Genomic DNA, 11,148 nt, shown 5'->3' on the forward strand with positions numbered 1-11,148 from the left:
TCTCATCACATGTCCCAAGATCTATATGCCTCTGACAGAGCAACCGTTCCCAAGAGGCAACACCATCCAGCTGTCTACTGCCTCTAAATGTAAAAGGTCTTTCATAATTTGGCTAGAGATCTGCTTATCTTTGCTGTCTTTGTCCCACCTGTAGCTCTTAATAGCACAGTGGAGTGACTCTCAAATGTGATGCCCAGACCAGTAGCAATAGCATTACCTGAGAACTTGTAAGATCTGGAAACTCTGGGGCTGGATCCCAATAATCTGTTTTAAGAAGCCCTCCATCAGGTGATTCTGATGCACGCTAAAGTTTGAGGAGCACTGGTGTGGTGTAGCAGAAAAGTTGGTGGGGCTTTGAAACCGCTGGATTCAGATTCTGGCCCCCTGTCATTGTAGGCAATAGCCTCAGTTCCTTGCTGGTCAAATGGAGCTGATGCAGGTAACTAATTCCCAGACCTGCTGAGAGAATTTGATAATACTATATAGGTAAAACAAATAGCAGAAAATCTAACACATCTTAAGCACTCAAAAATAGTGTCTGTTCAACACACTTATTAGATACCTTTGAATATCAGTCTATATAGAGTTCATTCATGAGAATGGACAAAAACAGAATAAAAGTTTTATACATAATACTTTAGACATATCATGAAAAATATGATATTCAGAGAGGCTAAGTGACATGTTGGTGCCTCCCAGTCTTTAGCTTTCCAATCAACACATTTATCATTTAATGCAAAAAGTTATCTAGTCCTAGGCCTGATGATTACATAAGTAGGGATTTCAAATTTATCAGTACACTGTCTGAATTAATTTTAGTATTATTTAAGCATTCCCATCTAGTATTGGGCATGCTGGCTATTTATTTTCTTATGTACATTTTGTTTTCTTAAGTAAATTCCACTCTGTTCTGAAAGGATTTAAGGTGACCGTTAGGTGTTTTACCAAGAGTTAGAGTTCCCTCTGCTGTGGCATCAACTGTAAAACCAGTGAAGTCCAATAGTTGCTTCCCAGAACTTTAGCAAGAGGATCCCAGCAAAATGTGTAAAATTCCAAGGATCTCAAATGGATGCTAAGTGAAGAGGTCTAATATCGAGTGCTTTGGAATCTCATGTGTAACATGTTCAAAGTTATACAGATATGAAGAAACATGGGGGAGTTATTTCTTGTCTTTGCATCTGCATTCACGAAGAAATGAGCAGACATTTTGCTATACCCTTGCCCGGGAGAACTAAATGGTTAATGAATATTTTATATTAATAATCACGTGACAAAAAGTCTGCTTTACAGACCGGAAGGAATAAGGCACCTTTACTTTAAACAGCCAGTTTAAACAGCCTATTTCCAGTTTTATGTGGCTGTTGATATTACTGGACGAGTGACAGAGGCCAAGGCAGGAAAATAGGCTGGGTAACTTATAATTCTTTGAATGTGGACACATCAGCTTGTGGGAAGGAAACTATTTAAAATGGGGCTTAGGAGAAGGGGGAAAAAATTTCCCTTTCCCCATATGAGATTCTTCCCTGGTGTTGTCATGCAATCTTGAAAACCTCCATAGAACAGTAGATCACTCTCATTGGATATATGCAAATTATCTGAGACCCAGTGGTTTCCTGCCAGGGAAAAACTTATAATAACAGAGCAAGAATGCAATCTGAGCCCTTGCTCTCTGAAATCCCTAAAAGAACAGAGTCGTTCTTGACAGGGCAATTTCAGCCCTTGACATTCCAGGAAATAGCTTAATAATGTCATTTAGGCTGGAGTTGTAACCAATCCTAAGACATGGAGACACAAATGCAATATGTAAGATTTAAAATATCAGTTTGGGGACCATTGTTTTTTTTCATAGATTATCTAACAACAAAAACCACCACAACAACAAAAACTAAGCAAGGCATCCTAATTAAGTTAAAGATTATTTTCACTAATTAAACACCATATAGAAAAGGAAAGGTTTCTGCCAAGAGATTACAGACACATCCTGAAAACTATTTCCTTTCCCTTTACTTCCCTAGGTATTGGGTCCATGCCATATCCAGGATGTGACACCCAAACAAAACTGTATTTTGATCATTAATATATATGCAGAAGTTAACCCCACCCTGGGGCCTCAAAGGCCTTTATGAGACATGCTGGCCTTTACATTTCAATGTGTTTCATTTTCTCTGGGTACAGTACAGCTGAAAAAGGTTACAAAACTCAGGTTAAAAGTCAGGAAATGGATCAGGGCCCCACACTATGACATCATTTTCTTGTAATGCAATGAAGCAATGACATTTCCTGTAGGAAAAATGATTAGAGCAGACAGGCAGCCTCAGCTCAGTGTTTGTAGAGAAAGGTAGCAGGCCTGCCTTACTCCAATTCCTGCCTTCCTCCCTCCTGTTCCTTGGCTGGGGCTTCTCAGAGGTCAGAGACAGAAAGAGAAAGAGAGAGAAAGACCTGGGTCACTTTTATTTTATGATAGTCCTGTTATATTTAAAATGCAGGTATGCTAAAACTCAGTTACAAAAAAATGTGGAATTAACACTTTAAGGCAAAAATAAATAATTTTGCCACTTACAATATAGTTTCAGGTATCTGATATAGTGATTCGACTTTTTTATACCTTACAATGTGATCACCCCACTAGTTCTAGTAATTATCTGTCACCATGCAAACTTATCACAATATTATTGACTATATTCGCTAGAAATATTTTTTAAAGTGACATATAGGCAGAGCCACCAGGGGTAATTGTGCAGGTTGACCAAAAGGAAGAGTGGAAATTAAAATCTAGCTCACCCTCCAGTTGTCAAACCATGCTTCCTGGTTCAGGGCTGTATCTGCCTTTTTCAGGTTCACTTGAATGTCTCATGACAAGAGAAAGATGGTTTGTAATGGCACATGGTGTAAGTCAAACGATGACTCAGTCTTCTGCTTTCAATCCTGGGTGTCTCGATAACTATAGTTATGACATCTTTGGGAGATATTTCCAGAAGTGTAAATTTGAAGAGCAGCCCGATTGTGAGTTCTGGGCCTGATGAGCCTCCTGACACAGTCACCACAGCATATAGAGAGAGCCTTTTGGGGATTTACAAACAGGTTCGGCCAAGGAGCCAACATTTGGCTTGTTGAGTATGAGCTATGGGCTAGGTTTCAGCCTGGTCAGGTGATTTTGTGGACAAATTGTATAACTTGTAGTGGCACTACTGGTCCTCAAAATAGTAGATCCTGCTCTGGATTCCACATGCAGACAGACTTGCTCAGGTGCCTGGTGAGTGCTGCCTTGGGGTAGGCGTCTATTCCCTCACAAAACAGTTACCATTAGGGACAAAATGTCCACTTCATTAACAATGGAATGAGGGGTCCAGTGTTAAAATCTGCTGTCATTTTTCTTCTTCTTGTCTCGCTTGTATTCTCCTGGGAGTTAGCAGAATCTGCTAAGCAATGACTGTGACTGCAGATGTGACAGAAGGGAACAGCTTTCTGATGCTTCTTTTGTCCATTTCAAAACAAAATTAATACTAAGTCACTCTTCTGTCAGTGGAAGAATGTGAGTAAGAGAGAGAAGTTTCTACTTCAAAAAACAACAACAACAACAACAACAACAACAAAACAATTAGGGGTGGCTCCTTAGTGTAGTGGTTAGCATGTCTGCTTTACACGCAGAAGGCCCTGGGTTCGCGCCCCAGGTGGAGCCACGCACCAGGCTTCAGGTGCGCCAGGCCCCAGGTGCGCCAGGCCCCAGGTGAACCAGGCCCCAGGTGAACCAGGCCCCAGGTGAACCAGGCCCCAGGTGAACCAGGCCCAGGTGCACCAGGCCCAGGTGTGCACTGCGAGCGCGTCGGGGGAGATGCCCCGCCTTTAGAGATCCATTTCTTAAAAGGGAGATGGCAACATCCATAGGTCAGGAGTGGAAAGGTCAGGAGTGGAAGTGGGGCGGGGGGAATTAAAGGGGGGGGGGACCAAAAAAACATCAAACAGTAATAACTTCAGAAAGGTAAAAATCCTAGTATCCATAATGGATTTATATCCTGGAAACAATGTTTCTAGATATTGTACTAGGTTTGCCAAACAGATTCAAGCTCTCTTTGGCAGCTGAGTTGGTGGGTATCAGTGATGCTCCCAGCCACTTGTTTACACAGCGTTTAGATTGAGAGTGTTTCTACAAATCATTACACAGTAACTGGATGGACCTTGCAAATATGCTCTCTCCGGAAAAAACAGGCAAATATCTGAATGGCTTAACATTTTCCTGGGACACGTCACAAGCACAGTCTTCATACCTTTCCTTCAATATCCTGTGGGTGTTCTCTCAAATGTGTGGGTCTTCATAAACGAGTCACTTTTCCCGGGCCTGTCAAAGGTGTCAGTGATTACAACTCTAGGAAGCATAACAAGCCTAGAAAGAAAATAGAACTTTAATTTATGAGCAAAAATATAAATTGTCCGAAATTACTGGGGTTTTATTACTCTGCCAAATTTGCATTCTTATACTATCTAATCACCCTTTCTTGAGGGCTCATTATTTTCTCCAGTTAAGCTTATTTAAAAAAGGAATCTATTTTACATTTGGTATATTTGTATAGTCACAAAATCTGGAGCCTGTATTTTTCACCATTTGAGTAACCCTTTCGCTTGCCCATACATGTTGAAAGTGTCGTTTAACTTAAATACACAGATCAGAATTGTTTAAGACTCTACCCTTTCACCTTGCTCTAGGCAAGGAAAAAGATCAAAGCTTCCTGTGATTTTTAGGGATGACCCCGTCTTTGTTCTGAACACTTCTCACATCTCTTGTTTGTAGAAGCTTCTGCAAAGACTGAATTGTTTTTCTATTCTATAAATCTACTTCTTATATAGAAGACCCTCACTGCCCATTTTGCACCTAGAAGAGAGAATGTACCTATGTAGAGACTTTATATTATGATGGTTTTTAAAATTTATAATATTAAAACAGATATTTTTTAGTAGAAAGAATCATCAGAATTTGATTTTCTAAGTTATTTGTCACTGATATGCTACGATGATAAAATTGATATAGAACAATGGAAAAACTCGTTATCAATTCTGCTATAAAATAACCTGCCTGAAAGACTTTATATATTTTATTTTTACTTTAAAGTGACCTTAATTTATTTATTAATCCAATAATTCTTTTAAGGTTGAAGTAGAATATAAAATAAATGATGATATTATTTCACTTAGTTCGTTAATTTATTATCAACTAAAAATATGTAGAGTGCCTGCCAAAAGGCAAGGTAAAATGAATTGGGAAATGAAATCTTCTAGTTCACAAAACAGAGGTAATACAGAAATAAACACCGCAAAAAAGTTTGAATGGGTCAATACTTACCGGGTTGAGGACTGTAAAGCAAATCATTTTACCTTTTAGGGTTTTAGTTTTCTCATCTGTAAAATGAAGGAGACAAAATTAATTGTAAGGTCTCTTTAGCTCTAAAATTCTGGGACTAAAAGAAATATATGCCAGTGTTAAAAGTGAATTTAAATTACACAAACCCTCACATGCTTTGTTTGGCAAATATCACAAGGAAGATAAGCTCAAATTTGAATTATGACTGCAGATAGGGAGATGAATGCTATTATAGACATAGCAAACAATAGGAGGAAAAATATGGAGCTTAGCCGTAAATAGGAGAAAAATATCTAAATGGAATGGACAGACTGGGCAGGAGGGAGACAGAGCAGAGAGCTGTAGTGCACTGCGAGTCTCAGATCAATCAATCACCAAGGATTTTATTCTACTCAGGTTACTTTATTTGTTAAGGGATTCTTAAGGGGGCGCCTGAGATAACATGGCCAAGGATTATGAGCCATGCTAAGTATAGCAGTCTGCGAAAATATCCTAGCATCTAGCTCTATGACTAGTGGAGGAAGGGCATTTGTAAGTAGAGAGGGCTTAGAAAATATTTTAAGAATGCTCTGAGGTTCAGCTTCAAACGGTGGGTCCTGGCTGAGGATTGTAAAGAAACAGCAGTTACAGGCAGCCAGGGAGTGGTAATGAAAATACAGTTACTCTCTGTAAGCAGAGACTTTGGACAACCACCATTTGGGGGTTGGGGGTGGGTATTACCAATTTGTTGCAAACAATCACTCTGGCTCTAAATCAAGGAAGAATCTTCACATGTCCTCAAGACATAAATGAGACTATGTTGTAGTAGAAAGGTTTCCCACAAAACTCATTTCTCTCAGAAATTGAAAACATGGAATGCTGTGTTCTCTTCCACAATGAGAACTAGGTAAAACCCACTCCATGGCCCTTTTTTCCTTGCTTGCCAGGAAAGCTGGAAACAGAATTTAGATTCAATTTTAGGACTTAAAAATTTAACACCCTATTTTTATAGTTTTAACTTCTTACTTGACCTTTTGCTCTTAACAATTTTGCTATATTTGTAACTTTCATTACATGCTACCCCATTCATTCATTTATTTCACATATTATTTATTAAGCATTTACTATGTGCCAGATGTATGAGTCCTTTTGAAGGGCAGGTGGAATGTGGCCTAGTCTGGCAGGCAGGAGACTCTGTCTTTGATTGTGCTATGTTTAAGTCGTAGGGTTTGATGTTTATATTTGGGATACAGTTCAAGCATTTTCCAGATGAACAAGGGTTCTGGGGCATATAGCTGGTTTTCCTAATAACTCGCCCCATCTTCATCTCAGTTAAGAGTGGATTTTTCCCTTGAGGGTCTTTGATCCTTAGCTGCAGACATTCTGGCACCAGGGAGCCTTACAGGTCAAGGCTCCAGGACACACAGAGGTCAATAAAATCAGGGGACTTCTTAGCACCCGATGAGAACCAGTGAAGTTGAGCGCTATGGCTTCCAAGATGGATGGCTGATGTCGTGTGTGGTACAAATAAGTGTGCACTTACTAAGCTCTGACTGGGGTCCAATACGTGTGTTCCAGAACAGTGCTATTTGGAAGAGACACTCTGAGAAAAAGTCAATAAATTTTGTGCTTCCTTTAATCTGTGAAGTTTCTTTTTTCATGTTAGTTTCCCAAAAATTGAGCATCATGGGGTATGAAGGCAAGAGTGTGAACCTGAACTTCAGTTTCCCCATCCACAGAATAAAGGAGCTGGGCTCACTAGTCTAGCCAATTCTAGCTCTAATCATTTGTCATTTTATGACTATCAATTTTACTTAGAGCTTTTTGGTTCTACCACTCCACACAAAGAGTCATTATCATCCTCATCGAAAGTAACAAAAAACAGTATGCAAAGAAACACGGTGGAAAACTTGTATAATGGCAATACTGAAGGACATGATTGAGACCTACATAATGATTGTTGAGTTAATAGCAAAGACTTGCTAATGTGGTTACTTTTCAGGCTAGATCACTTCCTTCATAGCATATCCAAATCAATGGCGAACTGTGTTTACACAAAGTTTTAATATGTATGTATATATGCATCCATATTTACATTTGCTTAGCATAGTGATGTGTGTATAATAAGCATAAAAAGATTCTGAATAACTTTTGAACTAGGGAAATAGTTTATAAACATTTTAATTTTATATTAGTGATTTATATGTAAAATAAGTATCTGGGAATATAAAATACACAAATATAGGGAAAGCACAGTTCCTGCTCCAAATAATTTATAATTTAGTGAAAGTGCTTAAAAATGTAACCAACACTGTGTGTAAAACATTTTGATAAGTTCAGTAAATACGTAGTTATGACAACTACAAGCTTTTTTACAGTGAAAAATCAATATTGGGTACTGCCTACTATGCTAAATGCTGAGTATACAAAACGGTAGCAAAAGTCTCTGCACTTTATAGCCCTATAAGCTGATCAAAATGGTATATTCATTCATTCATTCTGCAAACAATTATGGGGAAAATCACTGATATAGGCACTTTAGAGAACAGAGACATCATTTCTTAATGGTTCCTGCCTTCAAGGATCTTAAAATTTAATGGGAGTGAGGAAACACCTAACAAAGTAGAATGGACAGGAAGTATCAGTAAGCTAACAAGAACACTCAGAATAGAGTAATGATACCCAGGGTTTAGGAAAGGCTTCATAGTGGAGGTGGCCCTTGACAATGACCTGGAAAAATAAAAAGCATTTTAAGGGTAGAGACAAAGGGGAAGGTAGGTCATCTCAGAAAGAAAAATCAGTGAGAACTAAAGATTGGAGGCCTAAAAATTAATGCATGCCCTGGAAATAGCAAGTCGAGTGGTGTGGCTGGAGCATGGAATCCAAAATTGGTAAAGGGGGATGAGGCCAAGAAGGTAGGATGGAGCCAGCGCACAGAGGGCCTCCAATGCCATATTAAACCTACTGATTCTATTCAGCTAATGGTCGGGAGCCAGTGGAGGTTCACAAGAGCAACAACAAATAGGAGACTGGGTACTTGTTCAATATCAAACATGACACTTCTGAAATGAACAACTGCTAAGGAGCAATCAAGTAGGGTAGAAAGAAAGGGTTTTCTAAATAAGAGATATAGGGGCAATGGGGCAACCAGAGGAAGTCTTGAGTGGGGATGTGTTGAAACCCTTCACCTAGCGAACTCCGACACATTCTTTAGATCTCAGAAGTGAACATTTCGTCCTCAGGGAAGCCTCCCTACATCTTGATTGAAGCATGCCTTTCTGCTGTGGAACCACAGAGATCTTTGTACCTTTCCTTGGTAGCACTTAGCAAAGTTTGTAATTATATACTTACTTGCATTTGATTAATGTGTGTGTCCCTCATTGGACTATAAACTGAATAAGAACAAAGACTATGTTTCTGTTTTGCCCTTTGATTTTACTGTAGGCTACCCAATTATGTCTGACCAAAGTAGGGACTAAAATATTTTATGAAAGAGAGAAAGAAGAGAGGGAGGAAAGGAAGGAAGGAGGGAGCAGAAGGGAATGAATACATTGTTAAAAGAGAATAATGAGAAATAATATTTGAGACCTTATAAACGGGTATGGTGGTTTTAAAATACGGCTGCAAAATTCTTTGACATTACTCTCATCAAAAGGTGGGGATTTTAATCCTTTTCCCTAATCTGGGCAGCCTTATGACAAATAGAATACAGTAAAGTTGATGGTATGTGATTTCCAAGGATAGGTTGGAACCACTTGGTTCTCTTGCTATGCTCGCTCTGGGAGAAGCCAGCTACCATGTAACTAGTTTGTCTTGGGACCACCAGTCTGGAGAAGCCACCATGCTGAACAAGTCAAGTGCAGATGTTCCAGTTGAGAGGCTGAGCTCATCATCTCTGCCAAAAAATGTGAATGAAGTTGTCTTGAACCCTCCAGACCATTTCATCTGCCTGCTGAGCACCTTTGAGTGATCTCAGTAATTGCCTTAGGAAGCAAAAGAATTGCCCAGCTGAGTCCTGCCTAAATATCTAACCCAAAGAATGTTTGCACCATAAAATGGTTGTTGATGTATGCCAGTAAATTTGGGATGATTTGTCACATAGCAATAGTACTGGACATTAACCAAAGTCTCAACAGAATCCTCCCCAATAACAGCTGAGGAAATTGAGATCCAGAGAGACTAGCTAATTTATCCATGGTTCTAAATTGGTGGCAGAAAGCAAGATTTAGGAACCAGTTTTCTGAACCCCAGACCACTGTTTTTTTCTTTCTAATATATGATAATGAATTAAGAAAATTTCTGTACAATTATATGCAGGGTCCAAATAACTGTCATCCCACAATTTTATCCTTATTGAAGCTTTATGCCCTTTGATAATTAAGTAGATTAGTCAATCTCCTTGACAATATAAACAACAACAAAAAAAGTTAACTGTGACCTTACATATGTGGAGCTTACAAATGCTGTAGATGATTTGAACATTTGAATGTAACTATCTCCCAGTTAGAGGAAGAAGCATGCTCAAGTATATAAAACACAATAACATTTCTTCTTAAGTTTGTGGCACTCGGATTCTTAGCAGACTAGGTTTTCAAGGCTGTCAGTTCCAAATTCACTGAAAGATCTTTTCTGCTGAAAGAAAAATGCCGCCTCTATTAATATCAACCTTTTCCTCCTCAGAACACTTGCTTGCTGGTGATTTATTATGGACAAGCTGCTTCCTGCTTCTTTTGAAAGTTAGATTTTTTTTTTTTTTAAATTCTGCAAGTGGAGGAAGAATTCCTCATCTCTTGTCCCCAGGGCAATTTAGTTAAGGCTAATCTTCAGGAGAGGGTTGGGTATTTACAACTCACAAATTGATGCTGCCCAATACCACACAAAAGAGAAAAGGGTTGTGCTGCTGTGTCTGATGTCAATTGGGAACTAATCCAAAAACAAATGAGGAGGACTGGCTCATGCAGCATGTATGGGAAAAGATTCTTTTAGATTTGAGAACTTTGCAATTATATCATAAAGATGGAAAATTTCTCCCTTAAAAAGATCAAAGATATTAATTATCCTTTTGTTAGCAGCGATGTCATTTTTTTAAAGACTCCATTTGAGAAAAATAACAACTAGATAATTCGATGCATGTGCTTTTCATAACTGTATCACAAAGAAAACTGTACACTGATGACTCAAGTTAATATTTATCTTATTACATTTTTCCTATTCCTACAGTGAAACCCATCAAAAATCTAAGGAAAGACAAATGTTTAAATCAATTCTATTCAGAATTTCTCATAAGCGCAGCTTTATAAATTTTAACAAACGTTAATCCTTTAAAATCCCACTCGTGATACAGACGGTACTTGTGGAGGGTATGCGTACTGGGCTTGAATGATGTTAGGTATTAAGACTCTCCCAGCTGCAAATGGCAGAACATCCAACTCAAACTAGTTTTAACAAAAAGTGAGGTTGATTGGCTTACGAAACAGAAATGTGCAAATTTAGAACTTGCTTCGGGCACAGCTAGAAGAGGGGGCAAATTGAGGCTAGGTTTCTACCTTCAGACTGTCTTTGCTCTCTCTGTTTTCCTCAGCGTTGGCACTTTTCTCAGGCAGGCTCAACCTTTGTAATGGAAAATGGCCCCTGGCAGCTCTCAGCTTACATTTGGCCAAATTCCAAACCCAGCAGAAGAATTCTAGATCACTGCAGACACATCCTAGGGCTGATTCTGTCTTGTCCCTCTTGAGTCACGTGCCCACCCTTGTGGAATTCTCCTTGACCACACCTATAAGGTATTAAAGATGTAGAATTTACCAAGAGTTGTAGCT

The sequence above is a fragment of the Pteropus medius genome, unplaced genomic scaffold (genome assembly GCF_902729225.1).
Source record: "Pteropus medius unplaced genomic scaffold, Ma_sr-lr_union100, whole genome shotgun sequence".
Classification (NCBI taxonomy): Eukaryota; Metazoa; Chordata; class Mammalia; order Chiroptera; family Pteropodidae; genus Pteropus; species Pteropus medius.